Source organism: Ranitomeya imitator, chromosome 2, assembly GCF_032444005.1.
Source record: "Ranitomeya imitator isolate aRanImi1 chromosome 2, aRanImi1.pri, whole genome shotgun sequence".
NCBI lineage: Eukaryota > Metazoa > Chordata > Amphibia > Anura > Dendrobatidae > Ranitomeya > Ranitomeya imitator.
The window spans coordinates 718349265-718373976 of NC_091283.1; positions in this window are offsets into that span (position 1 = coordinate 718349265).

Sequence of the window (24712 nt, forward strand, 5' to 3'; positions counted from 1 at the left end):
ATGGGCAGGATGAGGAGGAAACACAGATATAGGCCCAAATAATAAAGTGGGCTAAATGCATTTCAAAATTGGTAACAGGACTAACCAGGCGGCATTGCTTTGTTCAGTGGAGGACAACTGTAATGAGAGGCTGACACAGTGAGTAGGCCCAAATCAGTAAGTAGGCTAAATGCAGTTCAAAATTGGTAACAGTAGTAAACAGGCGGCACTGCTTTGTTCAGTGGAGGAGAACAGCAAGGAGCAGCAGACACTGTTAGTAGGCCCCAACCCAACTAGTAGGCCAAATGCAGTGTAATCTAAAAACTACTTAATGAAAGCCTGAAGATCGAAGCTGAGGAAAGGAGACCAGGAGAAAACCTTGGAGCGGCAGACACCGTTAGTAGGCCCCAACCCAACTAGTAGGCCAAATACTGTGTAATCTAAAAACTACTTAATGAAAGCCTGAAGATCGATGCTGAGGAAAGGAGACCAGGAGAAAACCTTTGAGCGGCAGACACCGTTAGTAGGCCCCAACCCAACTAGTAGGCCAAATGCAGTGTAATCTAAAAACTACTTAATGAAAGCCTGAAGATCGAAGCTGAGGAAAGGAGACCAGGAGAAAACCTTGGAGCGGCAGACACCGTTAGTAGGCCCCAACCAAACTAGTAGGCCAAATGCAGTTTTCAAATTCCGATAGGCTGAAAACCTGACAATTGAAGCTCAGCTTTTTTAAGAGGAGGACAACTGTATTGAATGGCGCAGACAGACACAGGTAGTAGGCCTTAAACCAAAAACTTGGCTCAAAGCAGTTTAAAAAAGGTTCCAGGGGTACACAGGCAGCATTGGTGTGGTCAGCAGGGGACAATTGGAAGGAGGGACCGCAGACAGACTTGCTAGGCCTAAAATAAAAAACATAGGCTCTATGCACTTTTAAATAGGTTCCAGGGTTACACAGGCAGCATTGGTGTGGTCAGCGGAGGACAATTGGAAGGAATGTCTGACACAGTTAGTAGTCCAAAATAATAAATTGAGGTTAATGTCTGGCAAAAAATTTTTTTTTACAAATAAACTGGTGGCATACCTAGGTTCAGGGGTGGGTTCCTCTGCTGACTTGCAGACAGTGGTATTTGGCGCAAAGTATTAGCTGGTGTAAATATAGGACAGGGCCCCTGAATATTTTTACTAGCATCATATATGTCAACAAATTGGTTTTGGCAGTGCCATTGAAGGATTTAACGGCATGGACTAAACAGTGGTGGAGCAGTGAGAGATAATTTTGCAAGTGGTAGAGCACTGTTTGAGCTTGGGGGGAACACTCTCTCGTGGCCGGCGGTACTGGCCCAGGGCCCCTCATGTGACAACGGTGTGTCTGATGTTGGGTGCGCACTACCACCGCCAGAGACACTTTATTGTACTATGAGGGACCGTGTGCCAGTGCCGTCACCCAAAAGTGGGCACACCCACCTCTTCAGACAAACGGCACTCTCACACGTGCTTGCGCCAATTGGTGACCTCGGCCCCATGGGGGGAGTCAGCCCATTTAGGGAGGTGTAAAAATGTTGCATGCTGGATATATAGCAGCTGCAAATGGAGAAATTGGAACAGTCAGTAACACCAGTCCAAAAGGAAGACCTTTTTACAGGAAAGCTACAGTAGGTTTCAGCCGGGAAACGTGGGGCAAAATAATTAGAAATCCATGATTGGTTCATTTTAATGAAGGTTAGATCATCAACATTTTGGGTAGCCAGACGACTCCTTTTTTCGGTCAGTATTGAACCAGCAGCACTGAAGACTCTTTCTGATAGCACACTAGCTGCTGGGCAAGCAAGCTCCTGCAATGCATATTCTGCCAATTCAGGCCAGGTGTCTATTTTGGATGCCCAGTAATCAAATGGGAATGACGGGTGAGGGAGAACATTGATAAGGGAGGAAAAATAGTTAGTAAACATACTGGACAAATGTTGTCTCCTGTCACTTTGAATTGATGCTGCAGTACCTGTTCTGTCTGCGGTCATTGCGAAATCACTCCACAACCATGAGGAGGAGGAGGAAGAGGGGGGCCAACACCTACAGCCAACTGTTTCCTATACCGTGGGCTTGGCCGAACTGTCCCAATATGGCTGTTCCCTGTGGACCCTGCATCCACCACATTAACCCAGTGTGCCGTGATGGACACGTAATGTCCCTGGCCATGCCTACTGGTCCATGCATCTGTTGTGAGGTGCACCTTTCTACTGACAGATTGCCTGAGTGCATGAACAATGCAGTCTTTTACATGCTGGTGGAGGGCTGGGATGGCTTTTCTCGCAAAGAAGTGTCAACTGGGTAGGTCGTAGCGTGGTACTGCGTAGTCCATCAGGGCTTTGAAAGCTTCGCTTTCAACTAACCGTTAGGGCATCATCTCTAACGAGATTAGTCTAGCAATGTGGCCGTTCAAACCCTGTGTACGCGGATGAGAGGATGAGTACTTCCTTTTCCTAACGAGAGTCTCTTGTAGGGTAAGCTGGACTGGAGAGCTGCATATGGTGGAACTAGCGGGGGTGATGGTGGACATGGCAGACAGAGAGGGTTGGTGATGGTATTCTTGCAGTTGGCCTACATACAGTGTTTCCTAAAACGAACCTAGTGATTCCCTGACTGCTTTGGCCTTGCAACGAAACCTCCACATTTGCTGCAGGTGCTGTCGTAAACGGTGGGCCTACAATGAGGGAAGGAATGTAGCCTTGCTGACTAGCTTCATTGTGAGAGGGTGCAAAAACGTCACGGGATGTTTGGTAGTTAGTCCAGGCTTGCAAATGCATGGTGGTTAGATGTCTACGCATGCAACTTGTATTTAGATTTTTCACATTCTGACCTCTGCTGAAGGTCATTGAGCATTTCTTACAGATGACTTTGCACTGATCATTTGGATCTTGGTTAAAAAATTGCCAGACTGCACTCTTCCTACTATCGGATACCTTTTCAGGCATTGCACACTGAGCTACTTTAACTGGATGGCCACGCTGTCCTACAACTGTTTTTGGTTTTGACACACGTTTTTGCCCAGATACGGGCCTGCCTGATGAAAGCTGTTGCGATGTTGATGCCTGCTGCGGCTCCTCCTCCTCCACTTTAGAGCTACTGCCGGCGGCACCCTGTTCCCCCAATGGCTGCCAATCGGGGTCAACAACTGGGTCATCTATCACTTCCTCTTCTATGTCCTGTGCACCTTCCTCTTTGTCACCGTGTAAGCCGGTGCTAGAGCGTTCGGGATGGGGCCCAATACTCTTATCAGGGTCAGATTCTGGCTCAGTACACTGCGAGGGCAATGTTGTGATCTGAGTCAATGGAACAGCATAATAATCTAGCTGTGGCTGTGCATCTGTGCACTCCATGTCCGATTCATCTTGTAATGGGCATGGCCTGTTAACAATTTCCCTTTCTAACCCAGGCACAGTATGTGTAAAGAGCTCCATGGAGTAACCTGTTGTGTCGCCTGACGCATCCTTCTCTTTTGTTCTGGGTGAAGGACACAAGGAAGTGACTTGTTCCTGACCGGGAGCATCCACTGACGACGCACTGCTTTTAAATTTTTCACTTTCCAAAGACGAGGCGAAAGAGCTAGAGGCAGAGTCAGCAAGGAAAGCCAAAACTTGTTCCTGCTGCTCCGGCTTTAAAGCGGTTTTTGCTATTCCCAGAAAAGGGAGCGTTCGAGGCCTTGTGTAGCCAGACGATGACGCTGGCTCAACAACTCGAGACTTAGGTGCTATATTGCTTTTCCTACGACCACCTGATGCTCCACTACCATCATTACCAGCTGGCAATGACCGCCCACGGCCATGACCTCTTCCACCAGACTTCCTCATGACCGCGTATGGCCAATAAAGGATCCTTTCCGTAAGGCATCCCCCACCCCCAACTACCCTGCACCCTCTTAAACCCTTCCGTTTATTACCCAAGAAAACACACCACCACGTTAATTTCTTTTTGGATAATTTGGCCACAGCGGCCATTTTATTAACAAACAAATACATAAATAACAACATGTAAACAGTAAATATAAAACCTCGAGGGGGGGCTCTTGGAGCTAAAAAATCTGGCTCATAATAGGCAGAGAGCCTACCCAAAATTTTAACCAAAAAACACGTATTTACCCTCAGCCGTAACCACCAGCTCGAGGGCACCATGTAACCCATTTCGGGCAAACCAACCACAAAGCTCCCGAGGTAAACACCTCGTCCAGAGCCCGTACCAAAAGCCAGATCAACCCTATAAGCATCATCACCAACTCCAAGAACCCCACCCCCCGCCAACGCCACTGTGACAATAATACAGAATTCTTGACCTTCAATAAATGAAACAGAAAAGAAAACATAATTTAAAACTTTTTTTTTTTTTAAATGAAGAATTAACGAACTCGCAGATCTCGACTCAAATTACGTTACCACCTAGTACCACTAAAAAACAGGGAGGGTGGGAGGGACTCACTTCGCCCATCTAAGGTGACTGATCCCTCTTTTCCCGCACTTTCCCAAGCCCCCACCTCCCTTTTGCATAAATCCACACCCCCAATCCTACTCTACCAATCCCCGGGCCCCCTTTCTCCTATTTTAAAAACCTACTGCACTGCTCCCCATGGCAACGCAGTCATGTGGGGGCCTCCTTTTAGCTGCGCCCCATACAGCCCCCCCTCTTGACCGCGTATGGCCAATAAAGGATCCTTTCTGTAAGGCATCCCCCACCCCCAACTACCCTGCACCCTCTTAAACCCTTCCGTTTATTACCCAAGAAAACACACCACCACGTTAATTTTTTTTTGGATAATTTGGCCACAGCGGCCATTTTATTAACAAACAAATACATAAATAACAACATGTAAACAGTAAATATAAAACCTCGAGGGGGGGGGCTCTTGGAGCTAAAAAATCTGGCTCATAATAGGCAGAGAGCCTACCCAAAATTTTAACCAGAAAACACGTATTTACCCTCAGCCGTAACCACCAGCTCGAGGGCACCATGTAACCCATTTCGGGCAAACCAACCACAAAGCTCCCGAGGTAAACACCCCATCCAGAGCCCGTACCAAAAGCCAGATCAACCCTATAAGCATCATCACCAACTCCAAGAACCCCACCCCCCGCCACACACGAACAGCCCTGACCACCTCAGGCTCGTGAGTGCCCCACCACCGCCAAAGCTCTTTCTACTCCTTCTTGTAGACCGAGCACCCATAAATCCATCCCGATCTCGTTAAGATGCACTCCATCATCCCTCCAGAAATTACCGACCTCGGCCTCTAGCTCGAAATGTCTCACGGCAATACCCCCATTCCGGGAAACAAAACTCACCACCATCCTGTTCAATTTTACCCTGGCTCTGTTAATCCCTTTATGGGAACGGGCCTCCTGCCACGTCTTCCGTGGCACAATGTCCGACCACACCGTCAGCATGCCGGGAAAAGATACCCACAGCCTCAACAAGTCGTAACGGATATCCCGAATGAGTTCCCTCACCGGTTTTGCCCCCAAATCGTTACCCCCCAAGTGAACCACTAGAATATCCGGGGGGCGATCCAAACGGGCGGCCCGGGAGAATTCCGGCAAGAAGCTACGCCACGACATACCACGAGTCCCCATCCAACGGATGATCACTGCCTCCCGGCCTAAACCCAGTTGCCTACCATTTGCGCGCGCATTGGCCCGGAGGGCGCCCCAATATACGAAAGAGTGTCCGACAATCCACGCCAAAAAGGGGGCAAGACCTGGAAAACACAACCACAATTAACAATCCGCAAAAAACGCACTTCCCTCCCCCAGCATTGTTGATTTAATGCCGCACATAAGACAGGTAACGATTAGAACTCCACCTGCCTATTTTCTTGATCACCTCCGGCCCGAGGCCCAAACCATTGGCCTCGGACGCAGCCCCAATCCTAAAAGAGTGCGAGCCGAAATTTTCCGGATTAACACCCAGTAAACCCAAGCCCTTCTTCAAAATGGCTACAAACTGGAAACGTGACAAGAAATCCCCTTCTTGGTGTTGCAACAGAGGGCCTGACCTGACCGATGACAAATTCCAATATGCCTCTAAACAGCGTTGCGGACACATCCCGCTACCCGCCACCCTTCCTAGCACTACTTTCTTTCCCCTAAGTAGCTGATCCGTCTTTGAACGCCTTATCCAAAAAGCAACTCCCCCGTCCCAAAAAACCACATCTTCTGCCAAAAGACCACCCGACCTGTCATTGCTCGGGGAAACCAATTCACCCAGACGCAAAGCACCAAAAAACGCTAAAGAAAAGGCCAACCGAAACAGTACCACCTCGAACTGAGATGAACAAATGACACCCAAGGCCTCCCCTAACCGCTGCAACATCCCAAAAGAAATGGACGTACGTTTATCAAAAGTCAAATTACCCTTACGAAAACCCTTCAACGCCTGCCGTATAACAAAGTCCTTTGTGACGTCCCTCAATCCTTGCAACTGAAAACCAAAAGCCAAACCTGCTATAAACTTGTTTAACCTAGACACGGACCAACCCCACTCCACGACTTTACCTACCAGTGCCAATAACGCCATTGCCCTGTTGCTATCTGACTCAGCCGAGCCGCATTGAAACAACCAACTTTCCCAGATGGCCCATGACGCCACATAATCTGACCATGTCCTGTTTGACACCGAAGCCTGGATCAATCGGCCTCCCCTTCCGTAACCACCTGCCACAGATGCAAAGGACATGCTGCTCCTGCCGCCTCCGAATCTGGAGCCAATTCCCGGAATCGGTCCCACTGCAAACGAGACAAAGCGTCAGCTATATTGTTCTGAACTCCAGGCACGTGCACCGCCGAAATCCATGCATTCAACTCCAAGCATCTCAAGACCAACTCCCTGACCAGCCTAATTACTGGGGGGAGGAAGAAGATAGGCTGTTGATCATGGACACCACGCTCGAGTTATCGCAATGAAAACGTACTCGCCGGTCACGAAAACTGTCACCCCAAACAAACACCGACACCACAATCGGGAACAACTCCAACAATGCCAAATTCTTGGTAAGCCCCTTCTTTCGCCAATCCTCTGGCCACACCCCAACGCTCCATTTTCCACCACAGTAGGCCCCATAACCAACTCCACCCGCTGCGTCTGTGTAGATCTCGCAATCAAAAGCATTCAGATCCTTCTGCTGAATAAGCGACCTGCCGTTATAGCCTTCCAAAAAACATTGCCAAACAAGAAGGTCGTCCTTATGCTCTCTACCCAAACGGATAAAATGATGAGCCGACCGGACTCCAGCCGTCGCCCTGGACAATCTGCGGCAAAATATCCTGCCCATTGGCATAATACGACAAGCAAAATTCAGGCGGCCCAGCAACGACTGCAACTCCTTCAAAGAAGTCTTCCGCAATTTTCCAATCCGACTCACCTCTTGCTTAAGCAACACCAACTTATTATCCGGCAACCTACACTCCATTTTTTCAGAATCAATGAGAATCCCTAAGAAACTCAGGACCTTGCAGGGGCCCTCCGTTTTATCCTGTGCCAAAGGAACCCCAAACTGTCCGGCCACCCATTCCATGGTACCAAGTAGATGACCACACACTGCCGAATCCGGTGGACCAACAAACAGAAAGTCATCCAAGTAGTGAATGACAGAAGGAACGGCCGATACGTCTCTCACTACCCACTCCAAAAAGGTACTGAAAGTCTCAAACAATGCACAAGAAATCGAACATCCCATAGGCAAACACCTATCCAAGTAAAAACCACCCTCCCACCAACAACCTAACAAATAAATGCTCTGCGGATGCACCGGCAAGAGCCTAAAGGCCGACTCGATGTCCATTTTTGCCAACAATGCCCCAGGCCCGTACTTTCGCACCCACCGAACAGCCGCATCAAACGATGTGTAAACAACGGAGCACAACTCCTCCGCAATCCCATCATTAACTGAGGATCCTTTGGGATACAACAGATGCTGAATTAACCGGAACTTGTTCGGCTCCTTCTTGGGCACCACCCCAAGCGGGGAAACAATTACGCCAGCCATGGGCAACGAACTGAACGGCCCCGCCATTCTTCCCAGTTCAACCTCTTTTGCCAATTTAGCCGAAACAACCTCCGAATGCAAGCTAGCTGATCTCAAATATTTTGTAGAAAAAGGAACCACGTGCGTTGGGTGAGGGATCTTAAACCCCTCAAGAAAACCGTCCCTAATAAACTCCGCCTTTTTAACATCCGGGTATCTACTTAGATAGGGGGCCATCTTCTGAACCCTCACCGGTCACCCCCTTGACCGACACCCACTGATGGCTTACCCCGTGATTTCTTGAAACACTTAGCGGCTCCGTGAGAGGCCCCGTTGCAGTGGGAGCACACGTGTTTAAATTTACAGGTGGTGCCATACTTGCACTGGCCCTCATTAAACTGCCAGCATGTCCCAGTTTTTTCCTTTGCACAATGAGACCCGTGTCCTCCGCCTTGTCCTGACTGCAGACTGCTACCCCCCCTCCCCCCTGAAAGGACTGCCCATATCGCACCGGAGCCATCACCTTCAACCACAATCCGATGTCTTTTTGGTCCCACCTTATCTCTGGCCTCACCGCTTTTCGCTGCCTGAACTGTTCATCGTATCTCAGCCAAGCCTGGCCCCCATAGGTACGATGCGCTTCTCCAATAACATCCAAATAACAAAACAGGCCTGAGCAATTCTCAGGGAATTTCTCCCCTATAACACTCGCTAGAATGGCAAAGGCCTGCTGCCAGTTAACGAACGTCTGAGGAATAAGGTGCCAACGCCTCTTTTCTTCCTCCTCCTTTTTGCTATCGTCTTTCTTTCCTTTATCCAAATTAAATTTTTCTAAAGGAAGGAGAGAGAAAATCTCTACGTATTCATCTTTCCAAATCCTTTCCCTGACCTCCTTCTTCAAATGGGCCCCCAGCGGACCCTCAAAACACACATAGACCTCGCCTTTTGCCCTATCGTCTAACTTAACGGTATCACCTTTGCCCGTTTCCGTTTGCACCGACACCGACACCCCCGCTGCAGAAACAGGCGGCCCACTACCCGAGCTCGCAATCTCGCTCGAACCCCCTGCTACACCCCCAGCAACCGACACCCAGGCCCCAGCAGGCGACGATCCCACACTATTAGCAACTGAATTACCCCCGCCCCCATCCAATCTATGCAAAATCTGCGACATACCCGCTAAAAGCTCTCTAACACCCGGAACCTCATTACTGCCCCCACCCCGCTCCACTACACCCGAAACACCCTGCACTGGAAAAAGACTGGACATATACTCACGTGGCTGCGCAGGTGCTGTGTCCCCACCAGCCGTGCTTCCTGAATCTTGCCGGTCCCTTTCGTCGCGATGTTCGTTCCCGGAATCGTCGCTGCCGCTCATCTGCCCCAGGCCCGCGCCCCTGTCCTCCACGTCACCAGGGGGGATCGAGACTGGCGAAGGCGACCGGTCCCTCGACCTTCTGCTGGATCTGGATCTGTCCGGCTCCGTGAGTCCTCTGTTTCCTGACGCTGGACTGTCTCCTCTGGACGCCGCTCCTGCGGCGCGACCACGACCTGCTCCCTGCCTTGATGCCGCCGCTGTCCTGCACGATAATCTGCTCTGCCGTCCGGTCGCAGAGCCAGGTGCACTGGGGGGATGGGATCCGGGTGCACCCGCCGCAATACTCCCCGACTCCTGCCTCGTGGATGCTGCCGCCGCTGGGCTCCTTCCCCGCCCCGTCGCCGCCACCGCTGGAGATGCTCCCCGGCGGGTAGAGGCTGCAGTTCTTGGTGCTGCGGCGCCGCCGCGCCCTCTGCTAGGCCGCACCGGAAGTGCGGCCCTGGCATCCTGTGCAGCGCCGGCGTCCTGCCGCGTCTGCACCGCTCGCCCAGCACCGCGCCGCCTCGCGCCGGCAGGGCTGCCAGGTGGATTCCTGCCGGAGGGGGGGGGGGGCGGGCAAGGTGGATCCGCCGCGTCCCCCAGCCCCCGCAGGGTCCCGGGAGGGGCTCCGCGGCCTGTGCCTGCCGCGCGGTGTAGTGTTGGGGGACAGCCTCTCTGGCGGCCTCGTCCGCCTGGTTCTGCTGCCCTGGCTCCCGCTGTCCTGGCTCCCACTGTCGCCGAGCAGCCCTGTGAGCTGCTCCTCCAGCCATCCGGCCCTCCTGGAGCTAGCCTCCCGGCGAAGCTGAGCAACCAGGCTGTCCACGGTAGACATGGTAAGTGGCTGTGGCAGCAGGTCCACTCACTTCGCCCATCTAAGGTGACTGATCCCCCTTTTCCCGCACTTTCCCAAGCCCCCACCTTCCTTTTGCATAAATCCACACCCCCAATCCTACTCTACCAATCCCCGGGCCCCCTTTCTCCTATTTTAAAAACCTACTGCACTGCTCCCCATGGCAACGCAGTCATGTGGGGGCCTCCTTTTAGCTGCGCCCCATACAGCCCCCCCTCTTTCTTGGAAAAATGTAACCAAACTAACAAATGTTATATGGTACTGTAAAACCAGATATAAGGTGTACGTAAACTTGTTGTGCGTTTAAATCTCCCTTTATAGGTGTGTGAGAATTCTGGGAAAATCAGGCCCACTATATTACACTACACAGTTTGAGTTGCAGAAAGTGGATGACAGATGCCACAAAGAGGACTGACGCAGATGCACTCAGTGGCAATATAAATCTCCCTTTTTATGTGTGGGAGACAGCAGGAAAAAATCAGGCCCACTGTATTACACTACAGTTTGAGTGGCAGAAATTGGATGACAGATGCCACAAACAGGACTGACGCAGATGCACTCAGTGGCAATACAAATCTCCCTTTTTTATGTGTGGGAGACCGCAGGAAAAAATCAGGCCCACTGTATTACACTACAGTTTGAGTGGCAGAAAGTGGATGACAAATGCCACAACAGGACTGACGCAGATGCACTCAGTGGCAATACAAATCTCACTTTTTTATGTGTGGGAGACAGCAGGAAAAAAATCAGGCCCACTGTATTACATTACAGTTTGAGTGGCAGAAAGTGGATGACAGATGCCACAAACAGGACTGACGCAGATGCACTCAGTGGCAATACAAATCTCACTTTTTTATGTGTGGGAGACAGCAGGAAAAAATCAGGCCCACTGTATTACACTACAGTTTGAGTGGCAGAAAGTGGATGACAGATGCCACAAAGAGGACTGACGCAGATGCACTCAGTGGCAATACAAATCTCCCTTTTTTGTGTGTGGGAGACAGCAGGAAAAAATCAGGCCCACTGTATTACATTACAGTTTGAGTGGCAGAAAGTGGATGACAGATGCCACAAACAGGACTGATGCAGATGCACTCAGTAGTAGTGTTGAGCATTCCGATACCGCAAGTATCGGGTATCGGCCGATACTTGCGGTATCGGAATTCCGATACCGAGATCCGATACTTTTGTGGTATCGGGTATCGGTATCGGATCAATAGGGATGTGTAAAATAAAGAATTAAAATAAAAAATATTGATATGCTCACCTCTCCGGCGGCCCCTGGACATCACGCTGGTAACCGGCCGGCTTCTTTGTTTAAAATGAGCGCCTTCAGGACCTGCGAATGACGTCGCGGCTTCTGATTGGTCGCGTGCCGCCCATGTGACCGGCACGCGACCAATCAGAAGCCGCGACGTCATTCTCATTCACAAAACTCCTAATTCTAGGAATTAAGGACCTGCGAATGACGTCGCGGCTTCTGATTCGTCGCGTGCCGGTCACATGGGCGGCACGCGACCAATCAGAAGCCGCGACGTCATTCGCAGGTCCTGAAGGCGCTCATTTTAAACAAAGAAGCCGGCCGGTTACCAGCGTGATGTCCAGGGGCCGCCGGAGAGGTGAGCATATCAATATTTTTTATTTTAATTCTTTATTTTACACATCCCTATTGATCCGATACCGATACCCGATACCACAAAAGTATCGGATCTCGGTATCGGAATTCCGATACCGCAAGTATCGGCCGATACCCGATACTTGCGGTATCGGAATGCTCAACCCGCCCATGTGACCGGCACGCGACCAATCAGAAGCCGCGACGTCATTCTCATTCACAAAACTCCTAATTCTAGGAATTAAGGACCTGCGAATGACGTCGCGGCTTCTGATTCACAAACAGGACTGACGCAGTTGCACTCAGTGGCAATACAAATCTCCCTTTTTTATGTGTGGGAGACAGCAGGAAAAAATCAGGCCCACTCTATTACACTACAGTTTGAGTTGCAGAAAGTGGATGACAGATACAGTGGGGCAAAAAAGTATTTAGTCAGTCAGCAATAGTGCAAGTTACACCACTTAAAAAGATGAGAGGCGTCTGTAATTTACATCATAGGTAGACCTCAACTATGGGAGACAAACTGAGAAAAAAAAAATCCAGAAAATCACGTTGTCTGTTTTTTTAACATTTTATTTGCATATTATGGTGGAAAATAAGTATTTGGTCAGAAACAAAATTTCATCTCAATACTTTGTAATATATCCTTTGTTGGCAATGACAGAGGTCAAACGTTTTCTGTAAGTCTTCACAAGGTTGCCACACACTGTTGTTGGTATGTTGGCCCATTCCTCCCTGCAGATCTCCTCTAGAGCAGTGAAGTTTTTGGCTTTTCGCTTGGCAACACGGACTTTCAACTCCCTCCAAAGGTTTTCTATAGGGTTGAGATCTGGAGACTGGCTAGGCCACTCCAGGACCTTGAAATGCTTCTTACGAAGCCACTCCTTTGTTGCCCTGGCGGTGTGCTTTGGATCATTGTCATGTTGAATGACCCAGCCACGTTTCATCTTCAATGCCCTTGCTGATGGAAGGAGGTTTGCACTCAAAATCTCACGATACATGGCCCCATTCATTCTTTCATGTACCCGGATCAGTCGTCCTGGCCCCTTTGCAGTGAAACAGCCCCAAAGGATGATGTTTCCACCACCATGCTTTACAGTAGGTATGGTGTTTGATGGATGCAACTCAGTATTCTTTTTCCTCCAAACACGACAAGTTGTGTTTCTACCAAACAGTTCCAGTTTGGTTTCATCAGACCATAGGACATTCTCCCAAAACTCCTCTGGATCATCCAAATGCTCTCTAGCAAACTTCAGATGGGCCCGGACATGTACTGGCTTAAGCAGTGGGACACGTCTGGCACTGCAGGATCTGAGTCCATGGTGGCGTAGTGTGTTACTTATGGTAGGCCTTGTTACATTGGTCCCAGCTCTCTGCAGTTCATTCACTAGGTCCCCCCGCGTGGTTCTGGGATTTTTGCTCACCGTTCTTGTGATAATTCTGACCCCACGGGGTGGGATTTTGCGTGGAGCCCCAGATCGAGGGAGATTATCAGTGGTCTTGTATGTCTTCCATTTTCTAATTATTGCTCCCACTGTTGATTTCTTCACTCCAAGCTGGTTGGCTATTGCAGATTCAGTCTTCCCAGCCTGGTGCAGGGCTACAATTTTGTTTCTGGTGTCCTTTGACAGCTCTTTGGTCTTCACCATAGTGGAGTTTGGAGTCAGACTGTTTGAGGGTGTGCACAGGTGTCTTTTTATACTGATAACAAGTTTAAACAGGTGCCATTACTACAGGTAATGAGTGGAGGAAAGAGGAGACTCTTAAAGAAGAAGTTACAGGTCTGTGAGAGCCAGAAATCTTGATTGTTTGTTTCTGACCAAATACTTATTTTCCACCATAAAATGCAAAAAAAATGATAAAAAAAACAGACAATGTGATTTTCTGGATTTTTTTTTCTCAGTTTGTCTCCCATAGTTGAGGTCTACCTGTGATATAAATTACAGATGCCTCTCATCTTTTTAAGTGGTGGAACTTGCACTATTGCTGACTGACTAAATACTTTTTTGCCCCACTGTATATAAAAAAATACAAGGGCTGTAGTATAATTTCAATCTCCCTACAATGTTCAAAGGACAAGTATGCCAGCAATAAAAAGGACTGCTGCACACAAGAGTGTGGACAAAGAACCAAGAGAACTGTGCAGAAAAGAAGGAGCAACAGGATTTTTGCTTTGAAAAAAGCAGTTGGTTTGCACAGCGGCATGTAAACAGCAATGCAGCTATCAGGGAGCCTTATAAGCTACAGAGCTGATGCCCAGAAATCTAGCCTCCACTGTCCCTGCAAGGAAAAGGTGGTGTTTGACAGTGGAAATCGCTACAGCACAAGCGGTTTCGGGGTTAATATTCCCTTCCTAACAATATCCCTGCTTCAGATGAAGCTACAGCAACCTCTCCCTATGCTCAGATCGGCAGAAGTAAGATGGCACGCCCCTTTATAGCCCCTGTGACGCCGCAGAAAGCAAGCCAAACACTGTAATGCCCTTCTCTAAGATGGAGGGGACTGAGAGCTATGTCATCACGCTGCCCACACTCTGCGTCCACCTTCATTGGCTGAGAAATGGCGCTGAACGCGACATATGAAATGCGACTTTGGCGCGAAGATCGCACACTGGGATCGGGTCGGGTTTCATGAAACCCGGCTTTGCCGAAAGTCAGCGACTTATGAAATTGACCGATCCGTTTTGCTCAACCCTAGCCACCACCACTCACCCCCATAATAATGACTTTGGCATAATCATTGTTGTGAATTCAGCTTTTGGGCTCCCTCCGGTGGTTGCAGAGGGTAATGCAGTTGTGCCTGGACTGCAGGAGAGGACAGGTGTATCTACTAATTGCAAAACTGACTGGGGTATATAGCTTTGCAGGATCCTGTAGTCAGTGCCAGTTGTTCATTGTTCTTGAAGGATTCTCTTCCCTGCTGGTCTCTCCAGTTTGCTGTGCTTTTCTACAAAGATAAGTCCTGGTTTTGTTTTTGCTGTCCACCTGCTGTGGACCTTATGGTTTTGTGCATTTTCATGTTTTTGTCTTGTCCAGCTTAGTCTGTGAAGGATTTTTTGCAGCCTAGCTATTTCTCTGGAGATGCAGATATACCCCCCATGTATTTAGTCAGATGTGGTGATCCGTATTTTCTGCGGTGGATATTTTCTAGTGTTTTTATACTGACCGCATAGTACTCTGTTCTATTCTTTCTTTTTAGCTAGTATGGCCTCCTATGCTAAAATCTGATTTCATATCTGCGTATGTTATTTCCCTCTCCTCTCACAGTCAAAATTTGTGGGGGGCTATCTATCCTTTGGGGATTTTCTCTGAGGCAAGATAGGTTTCCTGTTTCTGTCTTTAGGGGTAGTTAGATCTTAGGCTGTGCCGAGGGGTCTAGGGAGTGTTAGGTACCCCCCACGGCTACTTCTAGTTGCGCTGCTAGGTTCAGGGTTTGCGGTCAGTACAGGGACCACCTTCTCCAGAGTCCGTCTCATGCTGCTCCTAGGCCACCAGATCATAACAGTACAACTGGCCAACAATGAATTAATTGCATCTCAGAAGAAGGGAGGGATGCTTTTGAGCCATTTTTTTTCCTTAGCCTGTTTGGTATTTTCCTCCCTCTTTACCTCTGGGTGGCTACGGAGTCTAGTATTAACATGAATATTCAGGAGTTAGTTTTTTGGGTGGATCAGCTAGCTGCTAGGGTACAGGGAATTTCAGATTTCATTGTTCAGACTCCTGCCTTAGAACCTAAGATTCCCACTCCTGATTTATTCTTTGGTGACAGATGCAAATTTTTGAGTTTCAAAAATAACTGTAAACTGTTTTTTGCATTAAGACCCCGGTCTTCTGGTGATCCTATTCAGCAGGTTAAAATCATCATATCTCCGCTGCGTGGTGACCCACAGGATTGGGCATTTTCCCTGGAATCTGGCAATCCTGCTTTGCTTAATGTTGATTCGTTCTTTCAGGCATTGGGGTTGTTGTATGATGAGCCTAATTCTGTGGATCAGGCTGAGAAAATCTTGTTAGCCATGTGTCAAGGTCAAGAAGCGGCAGAATTGTATTGCCAGAAATTTAGAAAATGGTCTGTACTGACTAAATGGAATGAGGATGCCTTGGCGGCAATTTTCAGAAAGGGTCTTTCTGAATCCGTTAAAGATGTTATGGTGGGGTTCCCCACGCCTGCTGGTCTGAGTGATTCTATGTCTCTGGCCATTCAGACTGATCGGCGCTTGCGCGAGCGCAGAGTTGTGCACACTGCGGCGTTGTCCTCTGAGCAGAGCCCTGAGCCTATGCAGTGTGATAGGACTTTGTCTAGAGCTGAACGTCAAACATTCAGGCGTCAGAATAGGTTGTGTTTTTACTGCGGCGATTCTGCTCATGTTATTTCTGATTGCCCTAAGCGTACTAAGAGAATCGCTAGTTTTGTTGCCATCAGTACTATACAACCTAAATTTCTGTTATCTGTGACCTTGATCTGCTCATTATCATCATTTTCTGTCATGGCATTTGTGGATTCAGGTGCCGCTCTGAACTTATTGGACTTAGAATTTGCCAGACGTTGTGGTTTTCCCTTGCAGCCTTAGCAGAACCCTATTCCTTTGAGGGGCATTGATGCTACACCGTTGGCTAAAAATAAACCTCAGTTTTGGATACAGCTGACCATGCGCATGGCGCCAGCCCATCAGGAAGATTGTCGTTTTCTGGTGTTGCATAATTTGCATGATGATATTGTGCTGGGTTTTCCATGGTTGCAGCTACATAATCCGGTGTTAGATTGGAAATCCATGTCTGTGACTAGTTGGGGTTGTCAGGGGGTTCATGGTCAGGTTCCTTTGATGTCAATTTCCTCTTCCCCCTCTTCTGAAGTTCCTGAGTTTTTGTCTGACTTCCAGGATGTATTCGATGAACCCAAATCCAGTTCCCTTCCACCGCATAGGGACTGTGATTGTGCTATTGACTTGATTCCAGGTTGCAAGTTCCCTAAGGGCCGACTTTTCAACCTGTCTGTGCCTGAACATACCGCCATGCGGAGCTATATTAAGGAATCTTTGGAGAAAGGGCATATTCGGCCATCTTCTTCACCGTTGGGAGCGAGGTTCTTTTTTGTTGCCAAGAAGGATGGCTCCTTGAGACCCTGTATTGATTATCGCCTCTTGAATAAGATCACGGTTAAATTTCAATACCCCTTGCCTTTGCTTACTGATTTATTTGCTAGGATTAAGGGGTCTAGCTGCTTTACTAAGATTGACCTTCGAGGGGCATATAATCTTATTCATATCAAGCAGGGTGACGAATGGAAAACTGCATTTAATACGCCAGAAGGCCATTTTGAATACCTTGTGATGCCATTCGGACTCTCTAATGCCCCATCTGTGTTCCAATCCTTCCTGCTTGATATCTTTCGGAGTTGTCTTGATAAATTCATGGTTGTATATTTGGATGATATTTTGATTTTTTCCAATGATTGGGAGTCTCATGTGAAACAGGTCAGGATGGTATTTCAGATCCTCCTTAATAATGCTTTATTTGTGCAGGGGTCAAAGTGCCTCTTTGGAGTGAAGAAGGTTTCTTTTTTGGGTTTCATATTTTCTCCCTCATCTATAGAAATGGATCCGGTTAAGGTTCAGGCCATTCATGATTGGATTCAGCCCACATCTGTGAAGAGCCTTCAGAAATTCTTGGGCTTTGCTAATTTTTATCGTCGCTTCATTGCCAACTTCTCCAGTGTGGTTAAACCTCTAACCGATTTGACCAAGAAAGGCGCTGATGTGACGAATTGGTCCTCCGCGGCTGTTTCTGCCTTTCAGGAGCTTAAACGCCGATTTACTTCTGCCCCTGTGTTGCGTCAGCCAGATGTTTCTCTTCCATTTCAGGTTGAGGTTGACGCGTCTGAGATTGGGGCAGGGGCCGTTTTGTCTCAGAGGAATTTTGATGGTTCCTTGATGAAACCGTGTGCCTTCTTTTCTCGGAAGTTTTCGCCTGCAGAACGCAATTATGATGTCGGCAATCGGGAGTTGTTGGCTATGAAGTGGGCATTTGAGGAGTGGCGACATTGGCTTGAGGGGGCCAAGCACCGTATTGTGGTCCTGACCGATCATAAGAATCTGATTTACTGCGAGTCTGCCAAACGGCTGAATCCTAGACAGGCTCGATGGTCCCTGTTTTTCTCCCGTTTTGATTTTGTGGTCTCGTACATTCCTGGTACTAAGAATGTTAAGGCGGATGCCCTCTCTAGGAGGTTTTTTCCTGATTCCCCTGGGGTTTTTGAGCCGGTCGGCATTTTGAAGGAAGGGGTGATTCTTTCTGCCATCTCCCCTGATTTGCAACGGGTTCTTCAGGAATTTCAGGCTGATAAGCCTGACCGCTGTCCTGTGGGGAAACTGTTTGTTCCTGATAGATGGACTAGTAAAGGGATTTCTGAGGTTCATTGTTCTGTGTTGGCTGGCCATCTTGGGATTTTTGGTACCAGAGATTTGGTTAGTAGGTCCTTTTGGTGGCCTTCTTCGTCACGGGATGTGCGTTCTTTTGTGCAGTCCTGTGGGATTTCTGCGCGGGCTAAGCCTTGCTGTTCCCGTGCTAGTGGGTTGCTTTTGCCATTGCCGGTCCCTGAGAGACCTTGGACGCATATTTCTATGGATTTTATTTCCGATCTTCCTGTTTCCCAAAAAATGTCGGTTATCTGGGTTGCCTGTGACCGATTTTCTAAGATGGTTCATTTGGTGCCTTTGCCTAAATTGCCTTCTTCTTCTGATTTGGTTCCGTTGTTTTTTCAGCATGTGGTACGTTTGCATGGTATTCCGGAGAATATTGTGTCCGACAGAGGTTCCCAGTTTGTTTCTAGGTTTTGGCGGGCCTTTTGTGCCAAGCTGGGCATTGATTTGTCTTTTTCCTCTGCATTTCATCCTCAGACAAATGGCCAGGCTGAGCGAACTAATCAGACCTTGGAGACCTATTTGAGATGCTTTGTGTCTGCTGATCAGGATGATTGGGTGGCTTTTTTGCCATTGGCCGAGTTGCCCTTAATAATCGGGCTAGTTCGGCTACTTTGGTTTCGCCTTTTTTTTGTAATTTTGGTTTTCATCCTCGTTTTTCTTCTGGGTAGGTTGAGCCTTCTGACCTTCCTGGTGTGGATTCTGTGGTCGACAGGTTGCAGCAGATTTGGGCTTATGTGGTGGACAATTTGGTGCTGTCTCAGGAGGAGGCTCAGCGTTTTGCTAACCGTCGTCGGTGTGTTGGTTCCCGGCTTCGGGTTGGTGATCTGGTTTGGTTATCTTCCCGTCATGTTCCTATGAAGGTCTATGAAGGTTTCTTCCCCTAAGTTTAAGCCTCAATTTATTGGTCCTTATAAGATTTCTGAGATTATTAATCCGGTGTCCTTTCGCCTGGCGCTTCCGGCCTCTTTTGCTATTCATAATGTCTTCCATAGATCTTTGTTGCGGAAATATGTGGAGCCCGTTGTTCCCTCTGTTGATCCTCCGGCCCCTGTATTGGTCGATGGGAAGTTGGAATATGTTGTTGAGAAGATTTTGGATTCCCGTTTTTCGAGGCGGAAGCTTCAATACCTTGTCAAGTGGAAGGGTTATGGCCAGGAGGATAATTCTTGGGTTTCTGCCTCTGATGTCCATGCCGTTGATTTGGTTTGTGCCTTTCATCGTGCTCATCCTGATCGGCCTGGGGGCTCTGGTGAGGGTTCGGTGACCCCTCCTCAAGGGGGGGGTACTGTTGTGAATTCAGCTTTTGGGCTCCCTCCGGTGGTTGCAGAGGGTAATGCAGTTGTGCCTGGACTGCAGGAGAGGACAGGTGTATCTACTAATTGCAAAACTGACTGGGGTATATAGCTTTGCAGGATCCTTTAGTCAGTGCCAGTTGTTCATTGTTCTTGAAGGATTCTCTTCCCTGCTGGTCTCTCCAGTTTGCTGTGCTTTTCTACAAAGATAAGTTCTGGCTTTGTTTTTGCTGTCCACCTGCTGTGGACCTTATGGTTTTGTGCATTTTCATGTTTTTGTCTTGTCCAGCTTAGTATGTGAAGGATTTTTTGCAGTCTAGCTATTTCTCTGGAGATGCAGATATACCCCCCATGTCTTTAGTCAGATGTGGTGATCCGTATTTTCTGCGGTGGATATTTTCTAGTGTTTTTATACTGACCGCATAGTACTCTGTTCTATTCTTTCTTTTTAGCTAGTATGGCCTCCTATGCTAAAATCTGATTTCATATCTGCGTATGTTATTTCCCTCTCCTCTCACAGTCAATATTTGTGGGGGGCTATCTATCCTTTGGGGATTTTCTCTGAGGCAAGATAGGTTTCCTGTTTCTGTCTTTAGGGGTAGTTAGATCTTAGGCTGTGCCGAGGGGTCTAGGGAGTGTAAGGTACCCCCTACGGCTACATCTAGTTGCGCTGCTAGGTTCAGGGTTTCAGTACAGGGACCACCATCTCCAGAGTCCATCTCATGCTGCTCCTAGGCCACCAGATCATAACAAATCATCAAGTTAAACACTGAGAATTACATTGAATAACAACTTATCTTCTGCCATAATCAAAAACGATACAAGTGCACATCAGCTCCATCACAATATGCCCGATCTTAGCTTAGTGGTTTAGAACAGTGTTTTTCAAGCTTTTTAACACCTTTCTGACAATGAGAGTAATAATACGCCGATGTCGGACTCTCTGTTTCTTTCTGGGCACATGACAGCTGATCTGTACAGCGGTATGTGCCCTCTATAGCTGCGAGTGGAATTGCGATCCACTTTTGGCTGTTAACTAGTTAAATGCAGCTGTCAATCTCTGACAGCAGCATTTAACTCGCATTTACCGGAAGCCCATTGTAAATTCCGCCTATCGGTGACCCCGTCACAACATCACGGGTCACCGATGGGTTGGCATGACAACTGAAGGTCTCCAGCACACCTCTATGGTTGTCATTGCCAGATTGCTATGAGTGCCTCCCCATTGGCCGGCGCTCATAGCAAGTGTACATTTCTGCTGCACAGGCAATCTGATCATCGCCTGTGAATAGCAGAGGAGATCAGAGTATTGCAGCCTCTAGTTTCCCATGGCCAAAAAGGTTTTTAAAAAGTTTTTAAAAATAATAAAACAATAAAAATATATAAAGTTCAAATCACACCCCTTTTTCCCCCATTCAAAATTAAACAATAAAATAAATAAAATATACACATATTTGGTATAGCTGCATTCAGAATCGCCTGATCTATCAGTATAAAAAAGTAAATAACCCGATCACTAAATGGCGTAATGAGAAAAATGTTTAAAATGTCAAAATTACGTAGTTTGGTCTCCGCAAAATTGCAATAAAATGCAATATTAGGCAATCAAAACATTGCATCTACACCAAAATTGTGTCAATAAAAACTTCATCTTGGCAAGCAAAAATAAGCCTTCATCCAGCCCAAGATCACGAAAAATGGAGACGCTACAGGTCTCGGAAAATGCCGCCATTCTTTTCTTTTATCAAAGTTTGGATTTTTTTTACACCACTTAAATAAAAAATAACCTAGACATATTTGGTCTCTATGAACTTGTAATGAACTGGAGAATCATAATGGCAGGTCAGTTTTAGAATTTAGTGAACATGGTAAATAACAAACAAAAAACAATTATGGAATTGCACTTTTTTTTGCAATTTCACCGCACTTGTAATTTTTTTCATGTTTTCCAGTACACGACATGTTAAATTCAATTGTGTTGTTCAAAAGTAAAATGTGTCCCGCAAAAAACAAGCCTTCACGTGGCCATTTTGACAGAAAAATAAAAAAAAGATGAAAACGCAAAAACGGAAATACCTCCTGTCGTCAAGGGGCTAAACCTTTGATATGTTCCCTGAAAATGGAAACACTCACACTGATATCAGAGGCTGTATCTGAAGCCTTTGTTAGGAGTTCCCTTTAATGGGACTCTGTCACCTGAATTTGGAAGGAACAATTTTCAGCCATAGGGGCGGGGTTTTCTGGTGTTTGATTCACCCTTTCCTTACCTGCTGGCTGCATGCTGGCTGCAATATTGGATTGGAGTTCATTCTCTGTCCTCCATAGTACATGCCTGCCCATGCTCTTTTTTGCATTTCTATTGTGTATTTGTCGCATTTTTCTTGCGTTTTTCCATGCATTTTTTTTCCGTGATGCGTTTCCGCTGCGGAAAAAAAACCTCAGCATGGGCACAATTGCGGAATGCCATTAAAAATAATGGGTTGCATTTTGTAAGCGTTTTGTGAGCATTTCTGTAGCGGAAAAATGTGGCATAAACGCTTAAAAAATGCAACGTGGGCACATAGCCTAAGGGCAGCTGTCTTTCCGGAAACAGCTTTACCTGGAAAACTTCAGCATACATTATGTGCTCATAGCTCAAACCTAAATATTCTCAGAAAAGAAAGTTCTAGTTGGTTTCTCTTTGACAGTGGTAGAGAACTGAATATGAGCAATGCTGTAAAAAAACAACTAGAGGAATTATCTCAGAATTTCAGGTTAATCATTTGTTTATAGAACTCGGTTATTAATTTCTTATCTACGTTGAGAAAGAACCACTTGTTAACAAGCTAAAGAAGATTAGACATTTTTTATGTGTGTCCAGATCTTGATTTGCCTTGTTAAACCGTACCTGAAGATATTTTTAACCTACCAGGGTCACAGGTACGATAAAATATTCAGAAGTATTTATAAAAAACTAGATGGCAGCCCGATTCTAAAGAATCGGGAGTCTAGAATCCATATATACTTTATTTATTCAAATGTAAGAATAATACAATTAATAAATAATAGTAAGAAAGAACAAAAATAATAGGCAGTATATGGAGAAAACACCAAACAAAAGTTCAAAATTGGTGTGAAAATGTCACTGAACCACTTCACAACTAAATATATATAGTTTTGGTAAATGGTATTATCATTTTTTTGACGAAATTCGGCAGGAGCTTGAAGAGCAACGTCACTGGGCCCGCCTCCACGCAGTAGAAACTTGCTGTGAGGTAAAAATTCAAAAATCACACTAAAATGGCGGGCGGAGTGTGTCACAGTACGGCACGTTTCTGATTGGTCGCTCGCAGCAGGCGGCAACCAATCAGACACTGGACACTGTTGACGTCACTTATCTCCGGACATTAGCTCCGGACATTAGCTCCGGACATTAGCTCCGGACATTAGCTCCGGACAAAGCCACGGAAGTTGGCACAAATTGCAGGAAGTAGTATTCTAGGCAATTATATATTAGATATTATATATTTTCTTTTTGGTTCTCTTCATCCAAAGCCATACATGGAGGAAAGAAGGACCTACAGCAAACATAAAAATTAAACCCTTTTAGGTGCTGTTTGACATTGCCAATCTTTTATTCCAATGTCCTGGGGTCAGTAATGATAATGACAGACCACAAAGCCTCATGACGCCTGTGAATCGGGGGAACAGTGCCAAATTCAGTATATCAGTATATACTCCCAAACAACTCTGCCCAGCTTCATACTTTCAACTGCATCTGTATCCCAGATGAAAGCAATAATGAAACAGGGAGCCATCATTCTGGGCTATGACGTTTCATAATGATGTCACTGTATCGCAAAAGCTGTGCAGACCTACAGACCAAGTGCTGCAGAGACTGATGCAGTGGGGGAACAGGGAGAGGTGACTAATTTATGTTTATTTAAATCAATTATTACATTCTGGGGGCTATTATATTATTTGAGGGCTATGTAAGGCCATTATGCTGTTTAGAGGACTATATGGGGCCATTAAACAATTTGGAGAGCTTTGTTGGGGTCACTATTCTGTTCGGAGGGCTATGTGGGGAGCCATTATCATGTTTGTAGGGCTATGTAGGTGCAGTTATACTGTTTGAATGCCTATGTTGTTTAGAGGGCTGTGTGGAGGCCATTATATTATTTGGATAGGTATATAGGGAGCCATTATACGGTTTGGAGAGCTATATGTGGGGTCATTATACTTTTTGGATAGCTATGTAGGGGCTGTTATACTGTGTGCAAGTCATTATACAGTGTGGATGATTGTATGGGGTCCATCATACTGTGAGGTGGGATGTGGGAGCCATTATACTGTATGAAGGGCCATTATAATATATGAAGGGCCATCAAACTGAATAGAGGGCTGTGTGATGGGCATCATATAATATGGATGGCTGTGGAGGCCATCATACTGTGTTGTAGGTCTGAGTATGGGCCATCCTACTGTTTGTGGAGTACCGTTGGGGCCATCATACTGTGTGTTGGGGACAGTGTGTGCCATCAAACTGTGTTGGGGTCACTGTTGGGCATTATACTGTGTTGTTCACTGTGTGGGTATCAAACTTTGTGGAGGGAAAGTACAATGGCGTAATCATACTGTGAATGTGGAGGGCACGTGTAGAAATTCATTTCGGGGGTATCATATTGTGTTTGGAGGCACTTTTGTTGGCATCATACTTTATGTGGGACATAAAAAGAGGTATTTTAATGTGTGGGAAACCCCCTAAGTGTAAGGGGCATCAATAGGGATAAAATACTTTGAAAAAGCTGTAAAGTTGTGAGATACTGTCATAGTCTAAAGTTTTGACACTCTTGAAGTTGTTCCAGAAAATTATTGAAATTGCTTTTTCTTATATGCACATATTTTTCTATTTGTGTTCTGGAATAACACAAAAAATAAACAGAGAAAAAAGGCAGAAAAGAGAGTAACAACCCCGGTTCATGACATATTGGCGTCAGTGGTGGGGATGATAAAAATAGCCCCCCTCTGATTCATGACACCTAGCTCACCCTGTTCCCCGGAATATTTCTGATGGTGAAGACACCGGGGCTGCGTACCTTACCTTAACTCCTAAATCCACCCTCCGTCTACACCCTTCCCCCATCAAGGGGAGAGGAGAGCAGCAGTGTACTGTAATACCAGACTAACAAGGTAATACTAACAGGATAAAGG